The sequence below is a fragment of the Aulostomus chinensis genome, chromosome 5 (assembly GCF_037954235.1).
Source record: "Aulostomus chinensis isolate RoL2024-O1b breed Wild chromosome 5, RoL_Achi_v1.0, whole genome shotgun sequence".
Taxonomy (NCBI): Eukaryota; Metazoa; Chordata; class Actinopteri; order Syngnathiformes; family Aulostomidae; genus Aulostomus; species Aulostomus chinensis.
The window spans coordinates 3,221,397-3,233,853 of record NC_141324.1 but is presented as its reverse complement, the minus strand read 5'-3'; the positions used below and the strand labels follow the sequence as shown (position 1 = coordinate 3,233,853).

Genomic DNA, 12,457 nt, shown 5'->3' with positions numbered 1-12,457 from the left:
CTGCCCTCCCACCTGACATCTGGGAGAAGAGTTGATTGGAGCCTGGTTGCCCCTCCACCTGGCTGGTTCCAGGGAGGCCTCTTTATCAGCCACTCCCCTGCTTTGTTCTGGGTCTCTCTCTCTCTCTGGCGGCCTGCTGAGCAACATACTCTGAGAAACCACTTTGTAAGATCAACTTATTTGGAAGTGGGAGGTGGTCGGTTGAGGTTAGATTGGGGTACCCCACACCTTACATCACGTAGTCTTCTTTTGTATACCACACTAGTTTATGGGTTGGTGCCATCCTTGTACGTTTTTGACAACCTTGATGAGTTAGACGGGCAGGCCTTTTGCTACTTGTGTTTCTTGTGTCAGGAAGATTTCAGTTAGGCCTTGTTTTGATATGTTAAGTTAATTTGTTTGGCACAATCCCCTCACGGCCTACCTTCCCTCCCACTTTGTACACAACTCTTGTACTTTTGATCACCCCTTTGTGAAATAAATAATTCTTGCACTGATAATTTTCCACTTGGCTGTTTGTGTTATTCCTTGTGTTGCCGCAAGGAACGTAACATACTGTGAAGACTGTATGGTGACTTGTTTGTTTTATGTTTTGTATACTCTGACACAGTTTTCACGGTGCTCTGGTGAACGTGACGACGCTGCTCTCACTAAAATAAAAGACGCCTTAGGCATCAGTCGAGACTCTCTTTGGGGATCCAAGGGTTGCTACACTGATGAAGCATACAACTGATGAGGTAATCATGAAGGAGAAGATGAAACAGACCTTCACCCATCGCCAAGCAATGGTTCACAATCCAGTGAAGTCCTCTGAAATATTCACCACCTTTCCAAGACTTCCTGACATCGCAGGAATGGTGTGTGGCTCTTGAAATGAAACATAACTAACCCTTTTACAGCTGAAGCCGATTCTAAAAAAAAAGGCTTCTAAATCCTGTTTTCTGAAAAAACTTTCTGTCAGGGGTTCTCAAACCATTCCATGACAAGGACACCAAAAATGATGTGTAATTGGCCACGACCCCCATCTGAAAATGTTGTTTCAGGTCCCCCCAGAAGCAAAGATATGAATTCAAAACGTGTGCCCTCAAAGAATATATCAAAGATTTGTGCCACCTTTTCACTATTAGATCCACGTGAACTTGTATCATGTATATGCTTGACTTATAAGTACACATGAGTTCAAAGTATCATGAACAGATAATACATAAGACAACAGAAAAACACTTCCTATCAATCTCAGCAACAGAAAGCATTTCCTGAAGCCACCTCTTGAAACATGGAGCCCTCCAGTTTAATAATTTGAATTCTTTAGCTGCAACCATGCCTGCTTGTAGAGCCTGTTTTTGAAAAGGAGGAAGAGTCCTCGTCCTGTCAGAGCAACCAAATACAGCAAAGTTCCAGTCTTGTTTGGAAAACCAATCCAATATATCCCACCAGAAGTTACTGAGAACAGGACAGTGCCAGAAGAAGTGTGCCATCGATCCTTCAGCACTACGACATCCATCATACGTGGGAGAAACAGATCCAAATATCTGACTAAGCCCAATTTTGGAAAAATGAAGTATACGCAAGACTTTGAATTGAATCAGTCTGTATCTCGAATCGATGGAACATTCCTGTACACTGACCAGGCTTTCCTCCCACAGTGCCTCTGACACTGGGACGTCCAGTTCTTTGGCCCAGGCCTCCCTGAGAGGACTGGCGTCTACTGGAATCAAAGGCAGTGACCAAGCGAGAAATCAAATGTTGGGAGTTCCACGTGAGAGAAGTAAATCTTCAAAGATGTTGCTCTTTGGTTTAATGGTGAACTCTGGAATATCCTCGCACACAATGATGCCAAAGTGTGTCTGAGGAAGGAGGTGTTCAGATTGGAGCTGAAGGAATGAAGCAGATTTGTTATCAACCATCTTCTCCAGTGGAACAGAGTCCTCTCTTCCTCCATTCCAGAAGCACACTGTCCATCATCGCTGGCTTGAACAAATGGTTCTATGATACAGGTGTGTGGATTGACACATCTGACATTCCAAGCAATTGTTTAATAAGATTCCAGATCTTCAGAGGGTTTCAAAGAATAAAGTTATGACCAAGTCATTTGTCAGCAGGCTGCGCTCCCCAGTAAAGCAGTGCAGGAAGAGAGGTCCCTGAAACTGACACAGACTGGATTTTCAGCCGGGACGGGGAGACAGCAGACCAGTCATCGCCAGGGGAGCCCCACTGTCCAGTTTTCTGATGAATCGTCCCTACTTGAAAGGGCTCAAGAATACACAAGTGGTATTCCTCTTGGTTTGACCATTTATTTTGAAGGGACCAATTTGGAGCAGGTAAGAGTCCTAGGATGGACAAGGAAATAAAAGGGTATATTTCAGTTCCAAGAATAATTTACATTTCCCTTCAACATGAGCAAAATTATGCTAATTATGCAGAGCCCAATTTACTTGTAAACAATACTTTTCTATTTACAATTTACACATTCGCACCATCGCATTCAAGTTTGACTATGAAGGAGGAGGCTAGTCATGCAATATGGACAGAATGATCATCAGAAATCCATGAAACAATGTTTCCAGGATCACTACATAAGGCTTGGCCTGGTCTAAGCTACTTTGTGATCTATATTATTATGATTATGATTGTTGTTATTATTATTATTATTGTTATTATTGTTATTATGATTATGATGATGATGATGATGATGATTATTGTTATTATCATTATTATTATTATTGCTGTTATTATTGTTATTATTGTTATTATGATTCTGATTATTGTTATGATTATTATTATTATTAGGATTATACTTATTATTGTAATTGTTATTATTATTGTTATGATTATGATTGTTATTGTTATTATTATTGTTGGTGTTGTCAAGCATTAGCCAAATTAGCCACACACTATGAAACAATACATCATCATCATAGTCCTTTGAATTAGATGACACTTCATTGAATGCCTGCAGACTAGCACACACTATCAGACTACATTCCCCATAATCCTCTGCGACATCAGGAAACAAATTGGTGTGCTGTTTTCAAACTCTTGTTTCCAACTAAACAGCCAACAGCAACAGATGCACTTTGTGACACACATTGAGAACATGACCGCTGCATCAGTGGACTATGGACGACATCAAGTTGATTCAAATGTCTTCATTTTAAATTCACCAAGCAAACGCTCCACACTGGTGATGGGTGGATGAGGCGTCATGAAGCGTCATGAAGCGTCATGAAGCGTGTCGACACAATGACACACTGTGTTGATACTGTGTCACTGAATACTGGCACCTGCTGGACTTTAAACTTCCCTGCAGGCTTGACAGACTGACCTGACACTGATTTGATGACCTGGTGTACACAATAATGTCATTGAAGTCTTTGCGTTCATATTGGATCATTCCATGTCTTTAAACAATGTGAAGATGTATCTTAATGTGAAAATCTAAGTGAAAATGTTGGTAATGAGGACGCTTGAGGACTTTTACAAATTTTTATTTCAAAAAATTCGTTTTTCTGACATTTTAAAATTAAGTCTGTTACGTTTTTTTGATAAAACTTCTCCAGCTGTCGAAAACACGGCACAGATGAGGCTGGAGTGCAAAGAAATTGTAGGGACAGCTGGTAGAGGTTTGGACAGATTGTCTTTTGGTTGGCCCAGTAACTCACTGGATCCTGGGCCCTGGAAGTACTGCCCTCTGCCAGGTATCTCTGCACCTCCTGGAAGGCATCAGCTGTGGCACTTTTTGTCTGCCTGCCCACTTCCATGTCCAAATGTTGTCAAAGGTTATCTCAAAAACAACAAACTGGCATTTTAGGACATGATTTCCCACAACAACAAACAATGCAGGTTCCTGTGGACCAAACAGCAGCTAAGAAGGTAGTGTTGGTGTCTCTGTTCCTCTCCAGAAGCACACAACTGTTGACAGAAGGCTTGGCTTTCCAAGAGAACACACTGACACTGGTGTGGTAGCCCTGAGTGTCGTGACTGAACAACCATCAGTCTTAGACTGTTAAAGAGGCTAAGAGAGGACACTTGTCAGACATTATTGTGTCTGATCGCCACAACCCACGTGTGCTATTTAAAACCATTGACTCTGCTCTGAATGCCCCACAGCCTGTCTGCCTGGAAGCACCCACTGAAATGTGCAATGACTTCCTGCACTTTTTCATTGACAAGGTTGTTATCAGGAGGGCTCTCATCTCAGCTCCTGCCGCTGACCCCTCTGCTTCTGTCCGTTGCCCGGCTGTGTTCGATAAGTTTGAGCCTGTGACTTTGTCATTTTTAAAGATGTGGTTGGCCACATGAAGCCATCAGGTTCCCCTCATGATTCTGTCCCTCCTCATTTTTAAAAGAGGTTTTCCCCAGTATGGGGCAGTCAGTTCTGGGTGTTAGTAACAGCAGTCTGTCTTCTGGTGTTGTCCCCATTAGTTTTAAACATGCAGTAGTGCAACCACTGCTTACGAAACCTGGCCTTGACAGCACTGTATTGGCTAACTTTAGGCCCATCTCTAAGTTGCCTTTTATTTCTAAGGTCTTGGAGAAAGTTGTGTCTGCTCAACTGAAGTCTTTTCTGGATGAGCATGATATTCTGGAGGTTTTCCAGTCAGGTTTTAAGACTCTGCATAGCACAGAGTCAGCACTGCTTAGGGTCTTCAATGACATCCTCCTGGCAAACGACTGTGGAGATGATGTGATTCTTGTCCTGCTGGACCAAACTGCTGCCTTTGATACAGTGGATCACAATATTTTATTATCTCGGTTGCAGCACCTAGTGGGCATTTGTGGTAGTGCTCTGCGGTGGTTTAGGTCCTATCTGACAGACAGAACTCTGTGTGTAAGCTTTGCTGGTTCTGAATCTTCCCCTGCTCCTCAGTCATTTGGGGTTCCACAGGGCTCAATTTTAGGGCCTCTCCTTTTTTCATTGTATGTACTTCCTCTGGGCTCCATTCTCATCAGCATGGCATCTCTTTTCACTGCTATGCTGGTGACAGTCAGATAGATGTGCCACTAAAGAAGAAAGATGCTCTCTCAATCAAGCCACTTCTGTTATGTCTTGATGACATTAAAGCCTGGATGGCCCTAAACTTTTTCAATTTTAACGAGAAGAAAACTGAAGTGATGGTGTTTGGTCCCAGTGGCTCCTGTGAACCTCCCCCTATTGACTTGGGCCCCTTGGCTCTGTATGTGAAGCCAACTGTTTCAAACTTGGGTTTAAGATGGACAGGGATTTCAAACTAGATCGTCAAATAGGTGCAGTGGTGAAGTCCATTTTCTTTCATCTGAGGCTGTTAGCAAAAGTGAAGCCCTTTCTTGCAGGAGAGCATTTTGAGACTGTGATTCATGCCTTCATCACTTCTCGGCTTGATGATTGCAGTGCTCTTTACTTTGGAATCAGCCAGTCCTCCCTCTCACGTCTCCAGTTGGTACAAAATGCTGCTGCTCGACTTTTAACCGGAGCAGGAAGAAGGAGCCCATCGTTCTGGCCTCCCTCCACTGGCTGCCTGTGCACTTCAGGGTTCATTTTAAGATTCTTTTATTTGTTTTTAAATCCTTAAATGGTCTGGCCCCCCTTACCTCTCTGAGCTGCTTCACCCTCGTGCTCCTGCTCGGTGCCTCAGGTCAGCTGACCAGCTGCTCCTGGAGATACCGAGGTCTAAGCGGAAGCTCAGAGGGGACAGAGCCTTTTCTGTTGCTGCTCCCAAATGATGGAACGATCTGCCTTTGCACCTCAGACAGGCTTCTTCACTGTCCATTTTTAAAACTAATCTTAAAACCTATTTTTATTCCTTGGCTTTTGACCCAGCATGAGACTTTGCTCCTGTTTTAGTATTTTTATTGTTCTTCACTTGATTATTATGTTTTATGACTATTTATGTACAGCACTTTGTTTTCAGCTGTGGTTGTTTTTAAAGTGCTTTATGAATAAAGTTGAGTTGAGTCTTAGTTTTCAAAGACCTTCTGCCCTTGGAGGAGAGTTTTAGGCCTTCCTGGTGTTGCTGGACAGGCGGAGCAGGGACCGAGCAAAGCTGTGGTTTCTAAGAATGGAGAAAGTCCCTGACAACATGACGCTTGGGCCCAGAGTTCAAATACTGAACCTTTCCTTCAAGTATCTCTACATCAGTTCCTTTGTTCCACATCAAAACCACTGTTTTGGCAGTCCAACACTTCATCGGACAGTTGTATAAAACAATGCTGCATTCCTACTTTGCCAGGTTGCCTTGAATGTGGCGTCACTTCCTGTTCTGACACTCTGCTGCTTTTTCAACATTTTTAACAAGAAATGTTTGTTCACAATTCACTGAAACGAGTGTGTTCAATGCCACACATTTACAGACCTTTGTGTTTCCTTGAAGGTTCATGTTGGAACACTGAACGTAGTAAAACCTGTTCTTTAATGGGAAATCCCTGTAGATGAAGTGGAACATTCCAGAACTTCACTTTAACACACTCCAATTCCAGAGCTTCTGTTTGAATGGAGCTGTTGTTCATGGATTTTGATGGACGATGCTTGGTTTTCCATTGTCCAATGAATGTTTGACCCTTCCAGTCCTCTAAAGTGATGGACTAATACTGGCAAGATGCAGAAATCCTCTATTGTTCAAAGCACAGATTCTGTGTTGATACATTGTTGTAGTTTTTATACTTGGAGAAACCAGAATCTGACAGGAAATCACTGTAGAAAGTTGGCTCAGTTTCAGAAAGTAACAACTCAGTAGCTTCACTTGACAGTGACGGACCTTAAACTGGGCTGTTTTGATGGACTCTGCTTGCTTTTCCACTGTCAAATGAACTTTTCTAATGGGAAATTCCTGCTCATAGACTGGTTTGTTTCATAAATGAACCAGTAAGAGCCCTGAACTGAGAGAAGAACCTGAAAGGTCCTTGTTCTTCATGTGTTTTCCATGATGGGCCTGTTTTCCTGCAGTTGAAAGCACATTTCTCAACACTAAATGGACTGTAATTTCATCAGTTTGGACTGGGAAAGCTGCTGGGTATTTTTACAGTTTCTTCCATGGAATTTTGTGGAACAGTTCATGACTGTAATTGGACGGTACCGTCTGGAAACGCTGCTGCCAGACTTTTGACCCTTTTTTTACAGTGCAGTAAAGACCCAGGCCCTTAGACCTGTCCAGCCTCACACCATCTGGAGGTTTTGGTGCTGAATGGGCTTGTTCAGTGAACCCTTGGGGCTCCATCCACCAAAACCTGTCCACGTGGTCTCGGCCCCACTAGGACCAGGTCCTGTGAGTTTCAACTCTCTATGTACCAGGGCCCAGGAGCTGGAGGGCTCCTGAATCAGCAGTGTTGGTTTAGGTTGAGGGACAGAGTTGCTGAAGTTGGGGTTTTTGAATGTAGACACTGAGAGGACGGTCTCCAGTGACCTTTGACCTTGACAGAGGCCTTCCCACACCTGTTCTGGTTTGACCTGATTTGGGCTCTAGAGAGAGGAGAGGAGAGAGAGGAGAGGAGAGAGAAGGAGAGGAGAATAGAGGAGAGAGAGAGAGGAGAGGAGAGAGAGAGGAGAGGAGAATAGAGGAGAGAGACGAGGAGAGGAGAGAGAGGAGGAGAGGAGAGAGAGAGGAGAGGAGAATAGAGGAGAGAGACGAGGAGAGGAGAGGAGAAGAGACAGGAGAGAGGAGAGGAGAGAGGAGAGGAGAGGAGAGAGGAGAGGAGAGGAGAGAGGAGAGGGGAGGAGAGGCCTCCATGTGGCTCATGGATCCCTGCATGGAGAGACCGTCCCTTCTCCTTCTCTGTGTCCACAAAGCCACGGCGGTGGAACCAAAGGTCTCCAATGTGCAGGGTCCTTGACAAAGTGGGGCTTCATGGTGGTGGACTGATGGCTCTACCTGCTGCTACAACACAGGCTTGGGATTTCTCCTCTGGAGCACACAAGGTTGAGGTGGGTTTTCTAGCCCAGCCTGGAAGGCTCTCACACACTCGCCAGAATTCAGTTTCTTTGATGTGTCCTGAGATCAAAGACAGAATTCTAGGATCAAATACACTGGGAAAGCCCCCTGATGACATCATCAGGAATCTGACTTGGATCTGGTCCTCACCTGAGCCGGTTTCGTTGCAGCTCCTGGTTTTTGCGACTGCACTCGTGGACACGTTCAAAGATTTCTCAGTTTTCCACAGCGCCTGACCTTCAGGTCTGAGAGGACTGATGGACGGTGGTTCCTCTCTACTGAGCTGCTGGTTCCTGCCATGACATGAATTCTACCAGTTGGTAAAGGGAGCTGTCAGCTGGGGACAAACCTGACTTCTGCTCAGCTCCACTGATGCTCCACCCCAGGAAGAAGGTAGGAAGTTCCACCAAGGAACCTGACAAGGTGAACCTGAGAGGGGAACCTTTTCAGGTGATGACATCATGAAGCTCCCTGAGAGAAGGACGAGCAGAGGGAGGCCACTTTGAGGAGCTAGAATATCAAACCTGTTCCAGTTCTTAACAATTCTTGGCTCTACTCCATGACTCCATGTATCTTGTTTGATATATTTGATGTCTTCAGTATGAATCTCCAAAGTAGAAGGTAGTCCAAATAAAGGACACCACTGAAGAAGAGGGTGTCCTCACTTCTGAGCGGTAGTGAGTGGCTGCTCTGTCCATGTCCTGTTTTTAAAGTACTATTTATTTAGTGGCTTTAGGGGCAGACAACAAAAACAGCATCCCATTTTTAAAGCGTTGCATCGTGAGGTGTAGAGGTCCCAGGTGGAGGGAGGACTGCTACCCACAGTTCTTTGTGCTGCCTTGACCCCCCCCCCCCCCCCGCTGAGCCTTCTGTTCAGCAGCCTGTAGCTGCCGTGCCACACGGTGCTGAGGCCCTGCCTCAGTTGTAGAGAGCAACACTCCAAGAGCCAGGATCCAAAAGGGTAACAGCTCACCTTCACTATCTTTGTCCAACAGAACCCCCACCAGCTTCGGGTGGTGGACCAGGCCCCCAGCTCTGGCTGTGATGGAGTTCTGTGGCCCTGATGGTGTCCACTTGTTTCCAGGCCAGACCAGGCTACCAGGAGACATGTGTGGAAACAGGGAAAGGGTGGTCCACCACCCATTCTCCAAACCCAAACCCAACCCCCACTGAGGAAGCAGCGTGTGATCCCAACCCACTTAACGGCCGCACCTTTGCACCTCCCTGCTGGATTTGTAGGCATGGCTTGTGACCAGGACATGGATGAATCCTGAGGGTTCCTTCCAGTGTCACTGCAGGCAGCATTGCAGAAACACATCAAAACAGGATTACAGTTCAATAGCAGGGATTTTCAGGGAGTTCAAGGTGCTGGGGAGAAGTGGGGTCCCAAGAACTGAAGGACTGTGCACCCCCTTTCTCCTCCTCAGACAGGTCTTTGCCCTCCTCCCCAAACAATTTTGTTGGGTTTTTCTTTTGATCTTTTGTTGTGAAAGTGCCTTTAGTCGTTTGTTTTATTGATCCTTTCATTTAAAAGCACTTTTAGTTGTTTGTTTTGAACTAATGAGCACATTTTTACTCCTAATTTCTAATATCATGTTGAATTGGTGATGTAACTGTTTAATGTGTGTTTTTAATATTGACAAATGTTTATGTACTCAAATAAATGTTCTTCCTTCATTTCACTACGTTCTCTGTCCTCTTTGACAGGTGCATCAAGAAAAGATCCTCTCACCACATGGCAACGCGCTTTCCCCTGAAATGGAGGTCCCATGAAGGACTTTAGGTAGGAATGATGTGGTGTGGTGGAAGGTGAGAACTGGGATGCTGCATGTAAAAGGTACTCCTGAGGCTGGAGGTGTCACCCTTAACACTGGAGGGCCTCTTGCCACAGTTGGGGGAGCTGGGAAAGTTTCCGGAGGTCCACATTTACAGGGAATGAACAGGGGTGCTAACGTTGCTGCAGGAACACCTCATTCCAGCCGTAGTGAACGGGCTCCAGTGTGGCAAATGTTGACCGCTCTTAGTTGGTGACAGCAGCTGATTATTGCTGGAAAGGTGAGCTTGGAAGCTTTCCTCTGATGGTGACAGGTTTGATGGGGGGGGGGGGGGTGACCAACTGTGTCAGGTGAGAGATGAACCCCCCAGAGCGGTCAGGTTTTGTGTCATGTTAGATTAATTTGAACCAGGATTGCCTTCTCTGACTCTGTCATTGTCAAACAATGCACGGCCTCCCATCAACTTCATAAAAACCCATGAATGGGTATTTTAATGTGTGTCAGTATGTGTTTTACACACACACACACTCACACACACACACACACACACACACACACACACACACACGCTCCCTAAGAGTCCATGTGACTCACCCCTTCATAAAGGTGAAGTCTTATTTCACAAAAACTGCGGGGGAGCCTTCCAGTTCTGAGGTTAGCACCCCAACATTGGAGAAAAAGTGAAACACTGAAGACAAATCTCAAGAAGAACCTTTGTCCCTTCCCTCCCCAGACGGCAATGTCACGTCCATGCCCTAGCGGTGTTCTTGGTTGGCCTTGTGTCTGTCTTGTCTCCTGGCTCCCGCTTTTATATTGAAATTGAACTCTGCCCTCATTTCTGGTAACTTCCCTTCCCCTTGGTGTGTTTCCCACCAGGCCAGAAAACGGACCGAGTACCGTTTTCTTCATCTTCAAACGTTCTCGTCAAAGAAATCTTCATGTGTAAATGTACATTTTGGTGTATTGTTTGTTTGTTTTCTTTTTTAATCTGTTCCCCTCTTTGCTTTGGAATGTGATACAGCCTGTCAACCATTTGTTTGTTAAATAGACAAAACTAAAGAAGCAAATGAAACATTTCGCTGATTAGTTGTGAGCCTTTTTTTTGTATCACAAACTTTAATTTGTAAATTTGTGGAAAAGGAAAAGAAAGCAGGAGTGACCCTCCACATTAGGAGGGACTGACAAAGACTTGTACCTATGATAACCCAGCCTGTCATTTGGAAAAGAGATTCTATGCCTTGACTGAACTGGGAGGCTAACAAAGCCTGAGGAAAGCTAAAAACAATCCAAAACGTTGCACGCTGAGACTGATGTCATTACGGCTATGAGGGGCCCTAACCCTATGTTCAGCACCTGAACAAAGTACTTGCATGCTCTTCAGTGAAGTATTTTTGAGTAATTCTCTAGAATAGTACTCTCAAGTACTATGACTGGGGTGGCAGTATTTCAGTTTGTTTTATTTAGTACTCATTCCACCTCTCCTTTGCCACCAATACTTGTTGTGGTCTGCATGTCCAGCGAGTGAGAGATTGTGTCAAACGTGGTGTTTTAGGGCTCCTGATCTGTGTCCTCCATGTGACTGAACCTTCATAACTCTTTGTGGCCTCGCTAAAACCACCAGAAACCCTAACCATCTTTGGGTGGTGGACCAAGCCCCCAGGAAGGACTGTGCATTCCTGCTCCCCACGTTTGTGGAGGGCAGGCCATAATTCTAAACCTAGCCCTTACGGTTCCAAAGTGCACCACTTTTGCTGGGGTGGTAGTCTTACCTTATACCTCCACTGATTTTATGTGTTCAAAGAATATATGCCACTTTATCTTAATCACTAATGTTGTGACAGAGTGAGAATTGAGCTGTCGTGTTTAAAATGGAGCTGCCTAAGGCCACAAGGACCAGGTCATATTTAAAGGCTATTAAGTTGACTTTTTTGAAACCCCACCACCTTCAGGCTTCATGCAGGATATCTTAGTAACCCATGCGAAATGGGAGACGAGAAAGCACTTAGGTGGGAGGGGACACTTACCTTAAAACCCTGAACCTTCACCCTGAGCAGCACCGATAGAGTGGACGCCTGTCCGGATGGAGGGCAAACCTTTCACTTGATTTGTTTCACTGCTCGTGGAATTTAAAGTTGGCATCACTCAGGCTAGGAAGCTCCTACACACACCTGCTTGCTACCATCGGAAAGCCCGTACACACATTTGGGGAGGGTAGCCAGCGTCTCGGGACTCTGCCCCCTACAGGTTGTATGTACACAAAAGTTACTGAACAGTTTAGCCTCAAAGAGACGGTGACCTAAAAGACATGCATATCAAAACAGGTACATGGAGAAGGGGCTGTTAGCTCGGGTGCTTGGAGGCCACTTTTGTTCCTTTGCACCCAGCCTGAGGAAGACACAAATTGTGTCGAAACGTCGCACGGGCACATGTTGACGTTTTTGATTTAGTTCATACCGAACCCCTAGCCCTAACCGCTCTCCATGCACCTCAGACAGGCAGGGAGTCAAAGTGTCTCTGAACAGTGACACAAGCAGGTGGAGAGGGAGGCGCTGAAGAGAAGAAAAGAACAGGCAGAGTTTCACATAAGCCATTTCAGCCCATCGGACCACTGGGCTCCGACAGGTAGGCCGACCCTCTACCTGTCCAGGTGGTTGATTTAGTGGACTGGATGTCTGTGGACCTGAACAGCTAGGCATCTGACAGCAATGAGTAAGACTTTGGGGTAAACTCTGAAGAAGAGGAAGATGAGGATGATGGAGAGAAGAGGAAGATCAGGGT

The 12,457-nt window shown here is 45.3% G+C and overlaps 1 long non-coding RNA gene across 1 annotated transcript; it reads left to right on the top strand.

The window, feature by feature from the left end:
* Positions 1-661: 661 nt before the first annotated feature.
* On the top strand, positions 662-9,173 carry LOC147260916 (uncharacterized). The gene is made up of 4 exons (XR_015116042.1): positions 662-737; positions 1,647-1,997; positions 2,103-2,321; positions 8,900-9,173. It is a non-coding gene; the product is annotated as an uncharacterized LOC147260916 (long non-coding RNA).
* The last annotated feature ends 3,284 nt before the right edge of the window (positions 9,174-12,457 follow it).